We start from the raw sequence: 14313 nt of genomic DNA, 5'->3' as shown, positions 1-14313 counted from the left end.
ACCAGGATTAGCTATGACATTTTATTATATATTTTTTTAATTTTTAAGTAAAATATTTTTATAAAGTAAATTAGAAGCTGAAGAACGTGGATAAGTTAAGGAGTCTGAACAAATCATTGCCATTAAAGGCTATTTAAAAAAAAATCTACTGATTACATTAGTTTATTAGAGACCTTCATTCATACTTCATGTGACAGCTTGTTTTTTCTGTAATACATACAACACCTTAGAAGTAGAGACAAATGTAAGTAATGAATATTAATGGCGCATTTGTTCTTAAGGGAAAATATATAAACAAGCGTGAGTTAATACAGTATAGAAATGAGGTACTTGTAAAGCAACTACTGCAAAGATTATATAAAACGCCTAATGTAATACATTTAATATATTACGTGTAGAGATGAGCAAACTCAAACTCAGTGTCAGGTGCTTAGTGTTGGGGTTCCGGGGGAGAAGAGAGAGAGATATGGTACTTAGGACTAAAGTTCCGATCAGGTACCATGGGTCCGCTCATCACTAATTACTCGGAGATCACCCGAGCATGCTTGGAAAACTTGAGTAACGAGCACATTTGCACATCACTAATAATTATGTGCTATATGAGATACACACATTTTTTGAGAACTTGTTCCTAAAAGGCTTCTAAAATTTCAAATAAAGTCATGGAATTCTGGAAATCACAGGATGGATAGACATATTAATGATAGGAAAATTATGAAAAAATGAAAACAACATGTTTCAAACATCTTGAATATTCTGTATCGAGTATGAGCGCCAAGCTCAGAAATCCATAAAAAAGGCCTTGTATTTCCACATTTAGCAATACATCTAAAAACTGACACACGGATGATACACAGATGACACCCTGATGGTAAAAATGGACACGTGGATGACACACAGATGACACACTGATGGTAAAAACGGACACATGGGTGATACACAGATGACACACGAATGGCAAAAATGGACATGTAGAAAGAAATTGTGCAATGCTTCGGGTATAACTAGACGTTTTTCCTACACATGATGGAACTTTCAGGCCATGTGCACACGTTCAGTATTTTTCGCGTTTTTTTCGTGTTTTTTCACTATAAAAACGCGAAAAAAACGCTTACATATGCCTCCAATTATTTTCAGTGTATTCCGCATTTCTTGTGCAAATGTTGCATTTTTTTCCGCAAAAAATCGCATCGCGGAAAAAAAAGCAACATGTTCATTAAATTTGCGGATTTGCGGGGATTCCGCACACCTAGGAATGCATTGATCTGCTTACTTTCCGCATGTGGCTATGCCCACCATGCGGGAAGTAAGCAGATCATGTGCAGTTGGTACCCAGGGTGGAGGAGAGGAGACTCTCCTCCACGGACTGGGCACCATATAATTGGTAAAAAAAAAATAATTAAAATAAAAAATAGTCATATACTCACCTTCGATGGCCCCCGGAGTCTTCCCGCCTCTCAGCGGTGCATGCTGACACTTCCGTTCCTATAGATGGTGTGTGTGAAGGACCCGCGAAGATGTCGTGGTCACATGACCGCGATGACATCGCGGTCACGTAACCGCGACGTCATCGAAGGTCCTGCACACACACACACCATCTATAGGAATGGAAGCCGCTGAGGAGATCGGCTGTCTGCAGGTGAGTATAAGCATTTTTTTAATTTTTTTATTATTTTTAAACATTCTATCTTTTACTATTGATGCTGCATAAGCAGCATCTATAGTAAAAAGTTGGTCACACTTCTCAAACACTATGTTTGACAAGTGTGACCAACCTGTCAATCAGTTTTCCAAGTGATGCTACAGATCGCTTGGAAAACTTTAGCATTCTGCAAGCTAATTACACTTGCAAAATGCTAAAAAAAAACGCGAAAAAAACGGGGAAAAAACTGAAAAAAAAAATGCGGATTTCTTGCAGAAAATTTCCGGTTTTCTTCAGGAAATTTCTGCAAGAAATCCTGACGTGTGCACATACCCTCAAAGGTTTTAATTTTTTTACAATCAAACAAGTTCATAGATTAGACCATCGGGGTAATTGGATGCACTGGGTGCTAAGCAGAGAAGCACTTTGGATTTTACGCTTAGTTACAAGAACACCAGTACATTGAAATAATAAACATGACCTTCTATAGTGCCTTGCGAAAGTATTTGGCCCCATGGAACTTTTCAATGTTTTCGTACATATCATGCTTCAAACATAAAGATACCAAATGTTAATTTTTGGTGAAGAATCAACAAGTGGAACACAATTGTCAAGTTGAATGAAATTTATTGGTTATTTAAATTTTTGTAGAAATTCAAAAACTGAAAAGTGGGGTGTGCAATATTATTCGGCATCTTTAACTTAATACTTTGTTACACCACCTTTTGCTGTGATTACAGCTGCAAGTCGCTTGGGGTATGTCTCTATCAGTTTTGTACATCGAGAGACTGAAATTCTTGCCCATTCTTCCTTGGCAAAAAGCTCGAGCTCAGTGAGGTTTGATGGAGATCGTTTGTGAACAGCAGTTTTCAGCTCTCTCCACAGATTCTCGATTGGATGGAGGTCTGGACTTTGACTTGGCCATTCTAACACCTGGATACATTTATTTGTGAACCATTCCATTGTAGATTTTGCTTTATGTTTGGCATCATTGTCTTGTTGGAAGACAAATCTCCGTCCCAGACTCAGGTCTTTTGCAGACTCCAACAGGTTTTCTTCAAGAATGGTCCTGTATTTGGCTCCATCCATCTTCCCATCAATTTTAACCATCTTCCCTGTTGAAGAGAAGCAGGCCCAAACCTTGATGCTGCCACACCATGTTTGACAGTGGGGATGGTGTGTTCAGAGTGATGAGCTGTTTTGCCTTTGCGCCAAACATATCGTGTGGCATTGTTGCCAAAAAGTTCAATTTTGGTTTCTTCCACATGTTTGGTGTGTCTCCCAGATGGCTTGTTGCAAACTTTAAACAACACTTTTTATGGATATCTTTCAGAAATGGCTTTCTTCTTGCCACTCTTCCATAAAGGCCAGATTTGTGCAGTGTACAACTGATTGTTGTCCTATGGACAGACTGTCCCACCACAGCTGTAGATCTCTGCAGTTCATACAGAGTGATCATGGGCCTCTTGGTTGCATCTCTGATCAGTCTTCTCCTTGTTTGAGATGAAAGTTTAGAGGGACAGCTGGGTCTTGGTAGATTTGCAGTGGTATGATACTCCTTCCATTTCAATATCATCGCTTGCACAGTGCTCCTTGGGATGTTTAAAGTTTTGAAAATCATTTAGTATCCAAATCCAGCTTTAAACTTCTCCACAACAGTATCACGGACCTGCCTGTCGTCTTCCTTGGTCTTCATGATGCTCTCTGTGTTTCAAACAGAACCCTGAGACTATCACAGAGCAGGTGCATTTATATGGAGACTTGATTACACACAGGTGGATTATATTTATCATCATTAGGCATTTAGGCATGTTTGAAGCATGACATGTGGGAAAAGGTTGAAAAGTTACAGGGGGCCGAATACTTTCGTAAGGCACTGTATATACAGCTCTGGCAAAAATTAAGAGATTACCACATCAAAACCCTGTCATGGGCAGCCCAATCTCCAGACCTGAATCCCCATTGAAAACCTCTGGAATGTAATCAAGAGGATGATGGATAGTAACAAGCCATCAAACAAGAAGAACTGCTTAAATTTTTGTACCAGGAGTGGCATAAGGTCACCCAAAAGCAGTGTGAAATACTGGAGGAAAGGATGCCAAGACACACGAAAGCTGTGATTAAAAATCATGATTATTCCACAAATTATTGATTTCTGAACTCTTCCTGAGTTAAAAATAAATAGTATTGTTGTTTCTAAATGATTATGAACTTGTTTTCTTTGCATTTTTTGAGGTCTGAAATCACTTAAATTTTGACCATTTTTTTTTGTCTGAAAAAAATCCAAAATTTATTGCTTAGAAATTCGGAGACATAGTCAGAAGTTTATAGGATAAAAGAACAATTTACATTTTACTCAAAAATATACCTATAAAGAGAAAAGTCAGACAAACTGAACATTTTGCAGTGGTCTCTTAATTTTTGCCAGAGCTGTATTTAGTGAAAGGCCACGTAAAGAATGTTGTGCATACAAATATGTGATTTATTTGCATTTTTTCAATTTCTTCCTTTTCTTTTCCCGGTGTGATGTGAACTTTATATGTAGGCAATAATGTGTTATTCCATAGGATTTCTATTATGTCGTGGTAGAATCAACATTGTTGTGGTCAGTCATTTGGATTCCAGATATATGTATATATACATACATTTTATGTAAAAACTGGAGTGTTTGAAACACCTTGATGGAACATTATGTTCTCTCTTCATGTTTGTGATTATTGTGTTTCTAAACTATGAAAGAATAAAAAAATATTTTATGTAGAGACAGAGCTGAAGTGCATTTATGGACTTTGGAACATTTATGTGTTCAATTTTTGACAGCAACATTCAGTTTATCCTCGTGTGTGAGTAGAGTTGTATAGGAGCTCAATATACTAGCATAAAATAATATAATTGACAAATGTTAGAAATTGAGTTTTTGCCATTATCAGCCCAATCTCCAATAAGTTATTTTGCTGAATTCTGAATATGCATGGTATCAAAAAGATGGTCACCCCTCATCCTAAACTGCATGGAATATTGATCTAGGGGTGCATGGTGTGCACACATTTCTATCCCAGAAAAACAATGCAAGCTTAAGGTCACCATGAAAAAGCGTTCTCTGTTGTTATCCAACTAATTGTTTTGAGTATGAAAGATTCGATGGGAAAGCTTCCTGATGAAATGTATAGTGCTAATGCCAAAGTTTGGGGTTGGAGGGGAAAAAGTCTAGAGATTCTTCATATTTGATCTGTATCATTTATTTGTAATAAAGAGAAATCGTATGGAGGTTTGCTGGTTTTACGCAACTTGTGCCTATTTGTTATTTAGCAAAATATTATGAAACTTCAAATCCTAATTTAATATTTGGACCTAAAAACCTAAACTTACACTAGACAGTCCTAAAATGCATCAAATGTATCGCAGTGGCTCCTCCTGAATGATGAAATTTAGCACATCTTTAGACTCTTTTATATAACTTTACATTAATTATTGATTGACGTAACTTACACCACATTTATCCCTAAAATTATAGCTCAGTTTTGGCACATGTCAGATTTTAGTCAACACCACATTTTACTAAGCCATGACAACAACATATTGAGCGGAACACATATGGGCCTCGATTCATCATTGACTCTGCACCTGTTTTTGCCTATATTTGTGTGTTTTGCATCTTTTTTTTGTTTGCATCAAATTCCTTATTCTGTCTGTGCCTTTTTAAGTCTATTTAATAAGTGTTCACCTGTTTTATTATTTGCTTTTTTCCGTTTATTGAGTGGAGGTTAGCGATTCCAGATGTTTTTGCCTGATTCATCAATTGCAACATTTTGCAAGTTGCACAATTTGGCGAAGGACAATGCACTGCCGAGAACAATGATTTTTTATTCTGCACAAAATATCATTTCATTCAAAAAATGAACATTGTGGTTGTTCATTGGGTGATCAGCAGCCGTTTACATGGCAAGAAAATTTGTCAATGCTAGTTATTTACTTCTCTTGAATCAGGCTTCTATCTCCTGATTCCTCTTTTACAGTCAGAATATATTGATTGCTGTCCATTCTATACAGTAAAAAAAAGCAAATAGTACTTCACAAATGGAAATCTGAAGAACCTGTTATACAACTAATAAGAAATCAATTAATGGTAATCAGGATGTTTCAATCCATGTACTTTAACACTCAAAACAGCTTTCAGATAGTCACCCGATATGTGGTCAAATATTGGAAATGTGTTTTTTTCCCCAAGTCCATAAACTGTTGACATGTTACCAAAACTGAGACAGTGCACCGAGAGAAACTGTACAATTATTGCAATAGAAGAAATTTGGTATGTAATTTGAGAAATGGTGGTTATCTCTAATTGTTCATTCATATTGTGGACCTGTTATTGGACCTATTACACCATAATCTTTTTTTTCACTCTGTATGAATTTGACCTGTAGCTAAAGACCTACAGAAGTCAGGTTGCTAACTCTCTATTTTTAAAGGATTTAAAAGTTTAGCGCTATATTCCAAGCAACCAATATGTCTCAAACAATTCTGCTGTTAGTAAAATTTTGGATTGACCCTCTGCTGATTTCAGAGAAGTGGATAAGCAGCGATTCTACAGTCTGAAAATGATTATGGGCCAGCCAACTTGCCTCATCTGCTATTAATTGTATTCAGAGATGCTTTAGAGCAGCAACATTGACCAAAGGAAACAAAAATGTATATATTCATTGACTTCCAATGGAGAGTACTCAAGGTATATTGAGTGATTAGGTGGTCACGTTGCAAATCTCCATTGTCGGCAAAATTATTATTATTATTTATTTATATAGCACCATTGATTCCATGGTGCTGTACATGAGAAGGAGTTACATACAAGTTACAGATATCACTTACAGTAAACAAACTTACAATGACAGACTGATACAGAGGGGCGAGGACCCTGCCCTTGCGGGCTTACATTCTGCAGGATTATGGGGAAGGAGACAGTAGGTTGGGGGTTGCATCAGCACTCAGACGTTGCATGAGAATGAATGGTTTAATTTAGGATATACACAAACCATTATTTGCATCACCACAACAAACCAGAAAATTCATACAATATAATCTAGAAGACAGCGCCATCTGTTGTCTGCTAAAGGTAGTCCCTCACCAGCATAAGCCTGCAGTTCTTGTATGCTCCAGCACTCCTTTCCAACAGTTAAGGCTTGGGTCTTTAGGTTCAGCCTCTTGATCAGCCCAGAACATAACTCTCTGCAGTTACTTTGCATAAATATCCACCTTGGCTTGTCTGACTTCGTTGATATTCACCTTCAGAACATTCTTTTCAATGATCATAATGTCTATTTCCTTCTCTTTTACTTCTAAAGCCTGAACAAGTTCTAACATTTTCTGTTTCAATATGTTTCTTTCTTCTTCATGCATCTTGCTATCTTGTACTTAATTTACCTAGCTTTGCCTCAATTGTTTTATCGGTTCCCGCAGAAGTTTAATCTGGCATTTTATGCTTTCTGATTCCTCCACCTTCTCTGATGGATCTTTCAACATTTTGAGTGCTTTATTTTTAAGCTTAAAGAAGTTTTCCAAGACTATTTTATTACTATTGGGCTAAATATGGACAGGCAGGTAATTGTTAACTACCTGCTTGCTCTGCACCAGTTCAGAGCATCACAGACCGCTCCTGAAGGCAATTCTGCTGCTTCAACAAAGCAACTCTTCCTGTTCCAAACAGCTCTGTCAATGAGCGGTGACTGCCGACATCATACTGATTGACAGCTGGCTCCTCGTGTATAATTGTGGAGAGCTGGCTGTCAATCAGCATGATATCGGCAGTCACGCCCCACCATCAGTGAGATTCAGGGGAAAAGAAAGTGGTCACTAGGGAGCACTGTGAAGGTCACAGTTAAAATTGAAGACAAAAGGTCCACCGTAGCTCCAGCCATTAACCTTCTAGGAGGATACAAAATGCAGTAGTAAATAGTAATAATGGTCCTAGGAGCGCTGGAAATGAGACCAAAACAAGGATTTTACTGTTGAACCACAACACGTTTCAACGGTTAAACTGTCTTCATCAGGTGGAACTTTCACCTGATGAAGACGGTTTAACCGTTGAAACGCGCTGTGGTTCAACACTAAAATCCTTGTTTTGGTCTCATTTCCAGCACTCCTAGGACCGTTATTACTATTTTCTATGGCTCACCATCAGAGCAGAGCAGAAGAGAAGCCACTGCTCTGTTGATGTGACATCAGAGAAAGCCACAGGAGGGGTTCGTGACCGCTCTGAGCCAGCAGAAATCTGCACTCGGCACAACAGACAGGTAGTTCGCCACTACCTGCCTGTAAGTTCTTAGACCAATAATGAAAAAAATTAAATAGTCCTGGATAACCCCTTTAGTAATATACTCCTCATTAGCCTTTATACATGCATTGGTTTTCCCTTGTTGTCTTCCCAAAATGAGGGTCAATATTTACTAAGAGACAGAGATGAGCGGATCAATTCGCGAAGGATTGAGTTCCTGCAAGTCGATTTCCTTTCAACTTGTGGTTTCTTGCAAATTTGAACATTTTGATATTCAATTTACAATTCACAAAAAAAAAACCTTGCCCTGCTTTAGTTCCCAAACGGCTGAAGCATCACAGAGTGGGCTAACATCATTTTGGTTTGCAGTGCGGGCCTCATGATAATATCCTGCAGCTATAACATCTAGAGTATTGTCATACCTCGTACAGCACAGATCAGCGGCACCCAGCAGAGCATAGTTTGTATGACTGAGTCATTTCCCATTTCCAGAGTCATTGCGTAAATCTCACTCTTCTGTAGTGTGTAACCTATTATGGTCAATGGGAGCCTCTTTCTTGCTTTCCTACAAAGTGTAAGCTCTTATGGTGAGTGGGGATCTCTGTCTCCTATCCCCTACATGTATTTTCTGAACAAATACATGTTTCCATTATTGACACTTAAGCAAATTTATTTGCCTCAAATTGATTTTTTGTGAAAAATTCTGCAAAGTCAGCAAATTTGAATTTCAAAAGATCTGCTCATCTCAACTGGGAGATGTAAAGGTGGTTTACCTTTGAATTGTCTTTGTATGCCTTGGTCCTGTATCTGAGTTTGGTTGAAATGAAAGGAAGCTTTACCAGTGAGAGACATGTAGATAAAGAGAGCAGACAACACAGCATATAAGCACAACGGGATGGAAAAAAGGAGAGGAAGGCCCTAACGGTTGGGAGCGGGAGATGGGACACCTCCTGACACCAACCTGTGCCTGTCCCTAAGATTCCTTAAAGGGAACCTGTCACCCCCAAAATCAAAGGTGAGCTAAGCCCACCGGCATCAGGGGCTTATCTACAGCATTCTGTAATTCTGTAGGTAAGCCCCCGATGTATCCTGAAAGATGAGAAAAAGAGGTTAGATTATGCTCACCCAGGGGCGGTCCTGGTTCTGTTCTGGTCCGATGGGCATCGTGATCTGGTCCAGGGCCTCCTATCTTCTTACGATGATGTCCTCTTCTTGTCTTCAGGCTGCGGCTCCGGTGCAGGCGTACTTTGTCTGCCCTGTTGAGGGCAGAGCAAAGTACTGCAGTGCGCAGGCGCCTGGCCTCTCTGACCTTTCCTGGTAGCTCACCTTCGATTTTGGGGGTGACAGGTTCCCTTTAATGCCCTATGTGGGTCCTTCCCTCTGCCGCCGTCACATGCCTAGTCCCTGTCACCTCCACTAATCCTGGCTAATGCACTGTTAGGCAAGGACACTAGCCTCGCCACTGCAGATGATAACACACACAGGGGAAGAGACAAACAGGGGACAGACAAAAAGGATAATTCTCAGCTACGGCTCTGCTGCTAAGCTCCACAGCAGCAGAGAAAACGGCTCCAGGATAGCAGAACTCCAAACATCAGCAACACCACAGTCACAGGTGAGCTCCAAACACCTAGCTGGTCTGCATAAAAGAAAAACTCTATAACCGACGGTCAGCTGATGGGTCATGTGACTATTTAAAGTGAGGTCGGAGTGGCTACCAACCAACATCAGCTGAGTAGCCCTAAAAGATACTGCCAGCAAGACACTGACTTAAACCCTTGCTGGACCAAAGGAAAAAAAACAACATTTACATTTCAGGAGACCCAGAGATGCCACGAATCCCTTAATGATTTGTGACAGTTAGTCAATACATGTCTCACACTGTTAAAACACCCTTTCATCTACTATATAACTGTCTAAGGGTCACTTCCGTCTTTCTGTCTGTCCTTATGTCTGTCTGTCTTTCTGTGTGTCTGTCACGGAAATCCCAAGTCCCTGATTGGTCACGGCAAAACAGCCATGACCAATCAGTGACGGGCACAGTCCGGCGGCAAAATGGCCGCTCCTTACTCCCCGCAGTCAGTGCCCGCTCCATACTCCCTGTCAGTCATTGCTCACACAGGGTTAATGGCAGCGTTAATGGACCGCGTTATGCCGCAGTGTAACGCAGTCCGTTAACGCTGCTATTAACCCTGTGTGACCAACTTTTTACTATTGGTGCTGCCTATGCAGCATCAATAGTAAAAAGATCTAATGTTAAAAATAATAAAAAAATAAAAAATAGTTATATACTCACCGTCCGTTGGCCCCCGGATCAGGAACAGGCCTTACCAGCTCCTCGCGACGCTCCGGTGACCGCTCCATGCATTGCGATCTCGCGAGATGATGACGTAGCGGTCTCCTCGAGATTTCTACTTCATCATCTTGTGAGACTGCAATGCACTCTTGGGTCCGGAGCGTCGCGAGGAGCATCGGTAAAGGCCTCGCTTGGATCCGGGGGGACGACGGAGGGTGAGTATAGAACTATTTTTTATTTTTATTCTTTTTTTTAACAGGGATATGATGCCCACATTGTCATATACTACGTGGGCTGTGCTTTATATACTATGTCGGCTGTGCAATATACTGCGTGGCTGTGCTATATACTACGTGGGCTGTATAATATACTACGTGGCTGTGCAATATACTACATGGCTGTACAATATACTACGTGGCTGTGCAATATACTACGTGGTGGTGCTATATTCTACGTGGGCTGTGCAATATACTACATGGGCTGTGCAATATACTACGTGGGCTGTGCTATATACTGCATGGGCTGTGCAATATACTACGTGGGCTGTGCAATATACTACGTGGGCTGGGCAATATACTACGTGGGCTGTGCAATATACTACGTGAGCTGTGCAATATACTACATGGGCTGGGCAATATACTACATGGGCTGTGTTATATACTACGTGGGCTGGGCAATATACTACGTGAACTGGGCAATATACTACGTGGGCTGGGCAATATACTACGTGGGCTGGGCAATATACTACATGGGCTGGGCAATATACTACGTGGGCTGTGCTATATATTGCGTGGGCTGGGCAATATACTACGTGGGCTGCGCAATATACTATGTGGGCTGGGCAATATACTACGTGGCTGTGCAATATACTACGTGGGCTGTGCAATATACTATGTGGGCTGGGCAATATACTACGTGGCTGTGCAATATACTATGTGGGCTGTGCAATATACTATGTGGGCTGTGCTATATACTGCATGGGCTGTGCAATATACTACGTGGCTGTCCAATATACTACGTGGGATGGGCAATATACTACGTGGGCTGTGCAATATACTACGTGGGCTGTGCAATATACTACGTGGGCTGTGTTATATACTACGTGGGCTGGGCAATATACTACATGGGCTGGGCAATATACTACGTGGGCTGGGCAATATACTACGTGGGCTGTGCAATATACTACGTGGGCTGGGCAATATACTACGTGGGCTGTGCTATATACTGCGTTGGCTGGGCAATATACTACGTGGGCTGTGCAATATACTATGTGGGCTGGGCAATATACTAGGTGGCTGTGCAATATACTACGTGGCTGTGCAATATACTACGTGGGCTGTGCAATATACTACGTGGCTGTTCAATATACTATGTGGCTGTGCTATATACTACATGGCTGGCCGTGAACAATCAGTGACAGGTGCAGTCCGGCCACGAATTGGCCCGGGATTTGAACCACGCTTCGCTAATTAGTCGCGCCCGGCCCGCCGAATCCTGTGTACTCAATGTATTATTCTAAAATCTTCATAAATAAACTACATACATATTCTAGAATACCCGATGCGTTAGAGTCGGGCTACCATCTAGTTTATAATAAGCACTGGAAGCAGGTTCTCGGGGAGATCTGTGTCCTGCCCATAGATCTTAACAACTAATTTACATATTATGAAAAATATGGATTTCTCTAGAATAAGACATCATATAGCAGATATCAAGGTATCATTTTATTCAAATTTCTATGACATGCTTGCCCATATAGATGGTTTAGGAGTGTTGATCCTACTGAGAGATTCTCTTTACGTGAGCCTGTTTGTGTAATCTAAAACAAGCATCTGTTTCTTCTTGTATGACCTTATAGCTGTTATTTTCACCAAAATTTTCAAATTGAATTGTACACAAGATGTAATAATGGCTGCAAAGCGGAATAAAACATTTTAAAAAAACAAAAACAAATTGCCTCTCCTAACCATACTTTGATTGCTATAATAGATATTGATAAAGCATTTAGCAGCTGATGAGTTAACTTTTTCAGTCTAAGTGGGTGTTATCAGACCACTTTCACTGCCATGTGTACTTCTTCTACCTGCAAAATGCTGACCAATCATAAGCAGGCAGCAAGATTCAAATGAAAGAAAAACTCGTCCCTATCATCGGTTAGTATTCACACATACCTCATACGAGAGAGGTAAGTTGTGACATCACCTATTGTGAATATTGGATCCTGTGTTATCTACAATACAGACCAAAAGTTTGGACACACCTTCTCATTTAAATATTATTCTGTATTTTCATGACTATGAAAATTGTACATTCACACAAGGTATCAAAACTGAATTAACACATGTGGAATTATATACTTACCATATATACTCGAGTATAAGCCGAGACACCTAATTTTGCCACAAAAAACTGGGAAAACTTAATGACTCGAGTATAAGCCTTGGGTGGAAAATGCAGCAGCTACCGGTAAATGTCAAAAATAAAAATAGATACCAATAAAAGTAAAATTGATTGAGACATCAGTAGGTTACGTGTTTTTGAATATCCATATTGAATCGGGAGCCCCATATAATGCTCCATACAGTTCACGATGGGCCCCATAAGATGCTCCATATTAAAATATGCCCCATATAATGCTGCACAAATGTTGATTATAGCCCTATAAGATGCTCCATATAGACATTTGCCCTATACAATGCTGCACAAATGCTGATTATGGCCCTATAAGATGCTCCATATAGACATTTGCCCTATACAATGCTGCACAAATGCTGATTATGGCTACATAAGGCCTTTTTCACACTAGCGTCGGTACAGGTCCGCGTCGCTATGCGTCGGGCCGACGTACTGACGCACGTTGTGAAATTTATGCACGACGTGGGCAGCGGGTGCAGTTTCTCAACGCATCCGCTGCCCAGTCTAAAGTCCGGGGAGGAGGGGGTGGAGTTTCGGCCGCGCATGCGCGGTAGAAAATGGTGGCCGCGACATACGAAAAAACGTTCACTTGAACGTTTTTTCGCTACGACGGTCCGCCAAACACCGACGCATCCAGCGCACGACGGACGCGATGTGTGGCCATACGTCGCGATCCGTCAGCAATACGAGTCAATGGGAAAAAAAGCATCCTGTGGGCACATTTGCAGGATCCGTTTTTTTCCCAAAACGACGGATTGCGACATACGTCACACGTTTCAAGCGTAAAAGAGGCCTTAGATGCTCCATACAGTCATTTGCCCCATATAATGATGCACAAATGCTAATTATGGCCCTATAATAAGCTCCATACAGACATTTGCCCCATACAATGTTGATTATGGCCCCATAAGATGCTCCATACAGATATTTGCCCCATATAATGCTGCATAAATGCTGATTATGGCCCCATAAGATGCTCCATACAGATATTTGCCCCATATAATGCTGCACAAATGCTGATTATGGCCCTATAAGATGCTCCACACAGACATTTGCCCCATACAATGCTGCACAAATGCTGATTATGGCCCCATAAGATGCTCCATAGACACATTTGCCCCGTATAATGCTGCACAAATGGTGAGTATGGCCCCATAAGATGCTACATAGACACATTTGCCCCATATGCTATTGCTGCGACTGAAAAAAAAAAATCAGATACTCACCTGTCGTCGCTCAGGCCCCCAGCACTTGCTATAGTCCACCGCTGGGCGCTGCTCCGTCTTCCTCTGCACTGACATTCAGGCAGAGGGCGGCGCGCACACTAATTGCATCATCGCACCCTCTGACCTGAGAATCACTGCAGAGAAAGATGGAGCAGCGCAGGCAGTGGAATGCAGCCAGGTGAAAATAGCACAATGCCCCCTTACTCACCTGCTCCTGGCGCGGTCCCGGCAGTCCCTGCTTCTCCGGGCGCTGACAGCTTCTTCCTGTATTAAGTGGTCACATGATACCGCTCATTACAGTAATGAATATGCAGCTCCATCCCTATGGCAGTGGAGTCGGGTCGGGTCTCGGCTTATACTCGAGTATATATGGTAACAAAAAAGTGTGAAACAACTGAAACTATGTCTTATATTCTAGGTTCTTCAAAGTAGCCACCTTTTGCTTTGATGACTGCTTTGCACACTC

General features: G+C 41.0%; 1 protein-coding gene across 3 annotated transcripts in view; it reads right to left on the bottom strand.

The window, feature by feature from the left end:
• The window catches only part of LRRC3 (leucine rich repeat containing 3), a 52979-nt gene that overhangs the window by 4965 nt on the left and 33701 nt on the right, over nucleotides 1-14313 (bottom strand). The window lies entirely within an intron of this gene.

Source organism: Ranitomeya variabilis, chromosome 7 (assembly GCF_051348905.1).
Source record: "Ranitomeya variabilis isolate aRanVar5 chromosome 7, aRanVar5.hap1, whole genome shotgun sequence".
NCBI classification, from domain to species: domain Eukaryota; kingdom Metazoa; phylum Chordata; class Amphibia; order Anura; family Dendrobatidae; genus Ranitomeya; species Ranitomeya variabilis.
This window is presented reverse-complemented; position numbering and strand designations above follow the sequence as displayed.